Below are 8,484 nucleotides of genomic sequence, written 5' to 3'. Positions count from 1 at the left end.
TTATGATATATTAATATATCTTAATATGATATATATACATTTAAATGTCGTTAAAACGATAATCGTTACATATATGTCTCGTTTCGAAATCCTTAAGTTAGTAGTCTTGTTTATATGTATATAACTCATTGTTAATATACTTATGGAGATACTTACTTATCATAATCTCATGTTAACCATATGTATATCCATATATATATATCGTCATGTCGTTTTTACAAGTTTTAACATTCGTGAATCGCCGGTCAACTTGGGTGGTCAATTGTCTATATGAAACATATTTTAATTAATCAAGTCTTAACAAGTTTGATTGCTTAACATGTTGGAAACATTTAATCATGTAAATATCAATCTCAATTAATATATATAAACATGGAAACGTTCGGGTCACTACAAAATCAAGTGGCAAAATTGAAGAATTATTTAGTTTCATATGTTATAATTAATATTTTAATTCATTTTAATTGTCCAATGTTAATAGCCCACAGTTAGCAGTGTACAAATAATAATTCATATATAAGTTACTATATAATATTCGAATTAATTAATACGTATCGTGACCCGTATACGTCTCAGACTCGATCACAACTCAAAGTATATATATTATTTGAGAATCAACCTCAACCCTGTATAGAGAACTCGATCATTACTGCATATAGAGTGTCTATGGTGATTCTAAATAATATATATAGATGCGTCGATATGATATGTCAAAACCTTGTATACGTGTCCCGATATTTAAAGTGCGTAAAATAAATACATAAATTAAATTACGATAAATAAAATGCGTAAAGTAAATAACAGAATTTAAATGACGATAATTAAAATTGCGATAATTAAATTGCGATAAAATAAATTGCGATAAATAAATGGTAATACGGAAATAACAGTTAGCTTGGAACAGTTAGCTAGGATTTTGTTAGCGTGAATTCTTAATAGAATTTCATATTGTTAATTAATCTGTTTCTAATCAATTTTTATTGTGTCCATTATTTCTTCATTATGCCATTTGTTGGATTCTGATAGGTCAAAATCCAAATATGTAATTGGATGAATATGGTTACTCTGTGGTGAACGGATTTGTATATCGGTGGATGTAAGTAGGATAGTATATGACTGTTGAAACAGATTCGAAGAACGTACAATGTAACTTATTAATGTGAAATTTAAATAGTCCTCGGATATTACCTACCCGTTAAAATATTTTCACCATTAACAGTTTGTACAAGAGAATTTTTAATTACAATTTTTATGAAAACATATATACATATATATTTTCTTCAGATGTATTCATGGATTTAATGAGTTAATATGATATTAAACTCATTTGCTTTTCTGTTTGAACTAGATTAAATAATCTCTAAAACTTTAGAGATTACATATTCGCCATGTCGAACGAAGATAAATGAGGTAGAACGATACGTAGAACGAAAATCATACTCAAAGTACAGATGATGATATTGAAGCATGGATTATTGATGGTACTGGTGCTATTATTGATGGTACTATTGGTGCCGGTGATGTTGTTGAAGCTGGTACATTTTGCACCATATTCTCCGAATTGATTATTCGAGCGCGAAGTTCGTTGACTTATTACTCCAGGATGATTGTCGGTCAGAACGAGCGGATGAATAAGTGTTCAGAATTGTGGATAGAATATAATCTTGTCGAGTTACCCTGGAAATGAGACTGAAAATGATGTCTCGAACAGGTTCGCCGGTAAACACTTCAGGTTCATTGTTAAGAGGTGAATTCGGTTGGTGGAAGGGATTGCCTTCTGCGCGTTTCCATTAATTAAGTCGACTACGAACCCATCAGATGAATTGATAATGGCTGATTGGTTGATTCCTGCCGATGACGCTGTTTTCGGAGCTTAGGTGAACATCTATGTCAGAATAGCTGTCGGAATAACTATCGGAATAGCTGTCGGAATCTGAGGGACTCGAACTGGTTGCAGGATTCATCTCGTACAATCAGATGAAGGATTTTCGATAAGAAATAGATTATAGGATGTAGATTAGTACCCTGCAATACATAATTTACAAATGCATATATAATACTAAAATCCCATAAGTTACGGAGGAATCTACGGAAGTTGTCAGGTAAAGTTACAGTAATAGATACGCTAAGATATGAAGTAGCAGATACGCTAAGATATGAATTTTGTCTATACACTATTCATGCAGTCAATGCAGTAAAACGTGTCTAGACTAAGAGTGATAAGCAAGTGATTCTCTAAGAATGATAAGCAGGTAATTTTTGACACAAAATGATAAGCAAAACTTTTGACATGCAGACACGGTCGAAGTCCAGACTCACTAATGCATCCTAACGACTTATCAGTTAGACACACTAATGCAGACATGGTTTGCTAAGACCACCGCTCTGATACCAACTGTGAAGACCCGTCCTAATCCATCTGGACGAAGTCCATATCGATTATACACGATTCACAACAGTTGATTACATCGCGAGGTACTTGACCTCTATATGATACATTTTACAAACATTGCATTCATTTTTGAAAAAACAATCTTTCATTACATCGAAAGTTAACGGCATGCATACCATTTCATCATACATCTAACTATAATTGACTTAATAATAATCTTGATGAACTCAACGACTCGAATGCAACGTCTTTTAAAATATGCCATGAATGACTCCAAGTAATGTCTCTAATATGAGCTAATGCACAGCGAAAGATTTCTTTCATACCTGAGAATAAACATGCTTTCAAGTGTCAACCAAAAGGTTGGTGAGTTCATTAGTTTAACATAAATAATCATTTTCATCATTTTAATAGACCACAAGATTTTCATTTTTCCATTTCTCATAAACATACGTCCCATGCATAGAGACAAAAATATCATTCATTTGGATTGAACACCTGGTAACCGACATTCACAATATGCATATAAGAATATCCCCATCATTCCGGGATCCTCCTTCGGACATGATATAAATTTCGAAGTACTAAAGCATCCGGTACTTTGGATGGGGCTTGTTGGGCCCGATAGATCTATCTTTAGAGTTCGCGTCAATTAGGGTGTCTGTTCCCTAATTCTTAGATTACCAGACTTAATAAAAAGGGGCATATTCGATTTCGATCATTCAACCATATAATGTAGTTTCAATTACTTGTGTCTATTTCGTAAAACAGTTATAAAAACAGCGCATGTATTCTCAGTCCCAAAAATATATATTGCGAAAGCATTTAAAAAGGGAATAATGAAACTCACGCATATAATTATTGTAAAACCGTTAATAAAACATTTGCATGTATTCTCAGTCCCAAAAATGTAAAGAGTAAAAGGGAGCAAATGAAACTCACCATACTGTATTTTGTAGTAAAAATACATATGACGTCATTTAACAAGTGTAGGGTTGACCTCGGATTCACGAACCTCAAAGGAGTAGCCCCTAAAAAAAGAAAATGCTCAAGTCCGGGTTTGAACCCACGACCTCCCGCTAACCCGATAACACTCCTTAACCATTTGCTCTGTCTGTTACTTCTTGTTATACTCTGCCCTTTTAATCATTTAATACGCACAAAACCGTTTGCCTTCTTCAACTAAAACCCATTTGGTATCTTTATAGTATCACATAAAATCATGCTCATAACCTCATCCTACATCATAAATTTTCTAATCATCATGCTAATCGTTATCATAATCATCATCATAGTTTCATTTATCATCATCATTTATCATCATTAAACTTGCCAAACATTACCTACATCTCTATTCGATATTTATTTTCATCACCTAATATCCCTTAAAATAAAATGAGTGGGACCCCCAAAATAAAAAGGTAAACTTACGACCCATCCAATTCAACCATTTTATTCGTTTTCCACTCAGCTCAATCAAACTCCAATTAGCAAACGTCTCTATAATTTGTTGTTTCCACTTGAGCCTCGTAGGACCATCCCTTTAGTTTACTTAGTCCGAATATATAAAAAAAAATAAGTCACCGCTAAGAAAAAAAAATAATAGTGGCCATATGATGCTCATGTACAGCTCGTCCCAAAACCAATTATACAACATCTAATAAAATATTCAGTGGCCACACTTATTTTATTTTTGCACAATCCATCCCAAGTCTTTTAAATGCTTTGGTAATAAATTCAAAGGAAGTGAACGTGTACTTCATGTGTGGCTCCACAGCAACAATTAACATTAATATTTAATTACCAAGTTGCTTAAGTGGTAAGCACTAGGTCCTTGTCGATCATAATGAAATGAAAAGAAGAAACGTTTTTTTTTTCTCATCAATATTCTTTGGCTTGAACAGTTGGAAAAGGTAAAAGGAGCAAACACGCTGCAGGGCTATCGTTTTATATTAGGTTGCGATGGGTGTGGCTTGGACAGAAACAGTAACTGAAAGCAATTAATAGCAGGTTTATGAAGGTTTGAGTGATGGTTTTCAACAGAAATATGAGAAAGAAAAGAAGAGAGAACACGTTATAGAGAGGGGGAGAGTTCTTAATCTTTGAGTTTATTAATCGGATGATGAGGAATGTACGACCTTAAAAGAAGTAACAAATTATGGGGGGTATCGAGCTCATGATAGAATTCCTATCAACATGGGTCGTTCTCGTTCTTGGGTTCTAATTGTATGTTGGGTGATCTTCGCACAACCAAGAAGGTGGTGAATCAAAAGGTGGTTGTGGTGAGAGAAAAAAAATAGCGGCTCAAGGTGATTGTTTAGGGTTGATCCTATATTCGAAAGAAAATAAAGACAGATAGTAGTTAACTTGTTGGTGATGGACGGTGATGAATTAAGGTTTTGATATGGGTTACAACAAGGGTTTTCAAGGTGGTGGATTTATGGTGTTTAAATGGGTCGGACAAAAAACAAGAGGCAAGAGAAGAAGATGGGTGTTCAAGGGTGAAGGTGATCGAGGTGGCCGGGTTGTGGTGGTTCTCCGGTGTTGAAGGATGGAGGTTGTATGGTGGTGAGAGATGGTGATCGAGTTGTGGTGAAGATGATTTGTTTATTCTCTCAAACTCTTGATATACATATATATAATACGTTAAATAATAATAATAATAATAATAATAATAATAATAATAATAATAATAATAATAATAATAATAATAATAATAATAATAATAATAATAATAAAGCGGGTTCAGAAGAGTTCGATGGCGCAAGATATTGGTGCCGGTGCTGCTGCTCATATTTTTACTAGGATAGGTTTTGCTATTGCTAGAGGTGTGGGGGCCCAGATTGTCTCTAGGCTTCCCACTAATTTTTTGTAAGTTTTAAAACTTTTAAGTTTATAATAATAATAATAATAATAATAATAATAATAATAATAATAATAATAATAATAATAATAATAATAATAATAATAATAATATATAAAATTCACATGTGGTGATATGGAGACATAGATAGACAGATGGATTGGATTCGGTAGGTGGTGGATGACAACAATATGCATCAAATATATGTATACTAACAAATACAGTAATAATCACTTTAATTATTAAGTTCACGGATCAAAATTCAATAATGTATAACTGTGTGAAAATATTAGCCGTCGTCTTTCGCGGACTAAATTTCGTACTCCGTTGTCAAACAGTGGCGGATAAAAGTGTTCAGAAAAATCTCATATTTTTAAATTAAGTATATTTATTTATTTTGGTCATTATGGTAAAAAAATTCAGTCATTAATTATTAAATAAAAATTACATTAATTATTCACTCCCAACCCCAAATAAAATATAGTTATTGTTAAATTTATCAAATAACTTCTAAATATATTATTAATAAGCCTATAATTTATAAAACTTATTTTCGGATCACCGTTTATTTAAAAAATCACACAAGTTCCTTTTTAACTCGTTTGTTATCGATTTAAAAGAGAATTAAGCGTTACCGTTGTTTACTAAAACTTCTAATTCACAAATTATATATATTTAATATACTTTTTATGTATATATAGATTTATTTTAATAATAGATTTTATTATCTCTTATATCATTTTACAATTTAGTTCTTACAATTAAATCATATATTATATCAAACTATATTTCAAATTATATATATAATATATATTTAAATATATATGTATCTATTTATCTACAAGTAATAGTTCGTGAATCGTCAAAAATTGTCGAAGGTCTATTGAATATATGAAACAGTTCAAAAATTTTGAAACTCAACATTACAGACTTTGCTTATCGAGTCGGAAACATATAAAGATTAGGTTTAAATTTGGTCAGAAATCTCCGGGTCGTCACAGGGACATAGTGAACTCTATGTTGCCTATGACAACTCACCAAACTCACATCGTAAGAGTACGATGCATGTAAAATAACTCCATCACATACTCCATGAGTGACAGGTACGAGTCTATCCATATAGGCTTACTCTTGGAGGCAAGTATAAATACTTGACCCTTCGAGGACTCGAGTATGCGCTAACTTTTCATAGACTTCCTCACATGGGGCCCAACTTTTTAAGGTAACGAATATCACTAAGCTACTAGCTCGTTGGTTGTTCTATTCATCTTAACAATATTCTCTTAAGACTATAATTATCGAGATCCAAGATATATATATATATATATATATATATATATATATATATATATATATATATATATATATATATGAAGTTCAATACAGAAGTTTTTTAATGTGCATCATTGTGCACAAGTGTATTTTTGTGCACAAATACAAAACTTATTCTGTATTGAACCTCCCCATATATATATATATATATATATATATATATATATATATATATATATATATATGGGCAGGATCAATGGGGAAGCAATTTTTTTTTTTCGTTTTTTTGAAAAAAAATTTCCGGCATCAAGATCACACGAAAATATGAACATTTAGAAGAGACACTTCGTGATGAATGTTATTATTTAGGCGGAAAAACGATCGCAAAAATAACATTCAAGATAATATTTGTGACGCCCCGTACTAAATCATCATGTACGGACCATCAACAACAGGATCATTACAAGGTTAAGTACTATATGCGTTTTCAAAACAGGGTTCACATTTATAAATAAAAGTGACGTCATAACATACGTCAATTGTTTTACAAATCAAAAGTATGCTTCGCTAAGTAGAAGCATTAAATAAGTGTACGTGACCATAATGGTCGTTACATAACATAAGTTCATAAGTAAAAAGTTTGAATGCAACATAAGTAGTCATGCGATAACAACTCTAGGCAGCGGGTTCTACAGCACGACTAGTAAGATAGCGGAAGCGACTTCAAGCACCTGAGAAAATACATGCTTAAAAAGGTCAACACAAAGGTTGGTGAGCTATAGTTTAAGTATAACAGTAATGTAAGTAGGCCACGAGATTTCAGTGCTACAACGAGCGTTTCAAAAGTATGTAAAAGTATATGCTTAACCGTGGGCACCCGGTAACTAACTTAACGTTTAATGTACCCCCTTAAAGTGCACTTGGCAAGTGCGTATAACCTCGAAGTATTAAACACTCGTTAAATGCTAGCGCTACTAGCCCGAGTGGGGATGTCAAACCCTATGGATCCATATCTAAGATTCGCGTTCACGGTTCAAAAACCAATGATTAAACGTTACCGAGCTAAAGGGAATGTTTCTGCCGTTATATAACCCACACATATATAAAGTTTAAGTACTCGTGCCTAGTATGTAAAACATAAAATCCGCATGTATTCTCAGTTCCCAAAATAAGTTAAAGTAAAAAGGGAATGCTATAACTCACAATGATTAGTAGTAATGGTAAGGTAGTAGTCGGAAAGTGGTGTGCAAGTAACGGTCCAAACGTCCTCAACCTAAGTCAAATAGCACTAAGTCAATAAGTCGTCTCAAAAGGTTTACAAGTACGTAATTAAGGTCATAAGGGTCATCATCAATCATCATTAAACAAAAGGTAACAAGTAAGACTCGTTTATGAAAGTCGTTTAAAACAAAGGCTGACTTCGGTCAGTCACCACGGCCTCTACCCTTACTGAATTAAGGTGAGACCAGTGGTCATGGCTCCGTCTATGAGTCCCTTAAGTGTGGTAAAATTTACAGAAGCAAACTCGTCTTGGTTTGACCGTGGCGACGGTCTAAGTGCGAGTAGGTCAGAAATTTCTGCACAACGTTAAAGAACATGGTAACGATCGGAGGGCCATAAATCCTAAACCGTAACTCGGATTAAGACGAGTCCTATATGAAAAGTTATCTACTCGAAAAGTTCTATCTAAAAATCAAGGTTAGAACAGCCCAGGTCTACTGGTCTGTTCCAGAAGCATCAGGTCAGTAGGTTTTGGACAGAACAGTGGGTTTTGGAGAGTTCCGGTTGTCTCGGTGCTTGATGTTCATCACGGTTCTCATCCTTGATGCGTATAGCTTCAAGTGTACAACTCGTTGATGTGTTAACATCATTTTGACCAAGGTTTTTCCATCATAACTCAAGTGCAAGTGTTGTAAGTGTTTGATGAACCAAGGTTACATGTAAGTTTATGAACAAG

Source organism: Rutidosis leptorrhynchoides, chromosome 11 (genome assembly GCF_046630445.1).
Source record: "Rutidosis leptorrhynchoides isolate AG116_Rl617_1_P2 chromosome 11, CSIRO_AGI_Rlap_v1, whole genome shotgun sequence".
NCBI lineage: Eukaryota > Viridiplantae > Streptophyta > Magnoliopsida > Asterales > Asteraceae > Rutidosis > Rutidosis leptorrhynchoides.
This window is presented reverse-complemented; position numbering follows the sequence as displayed.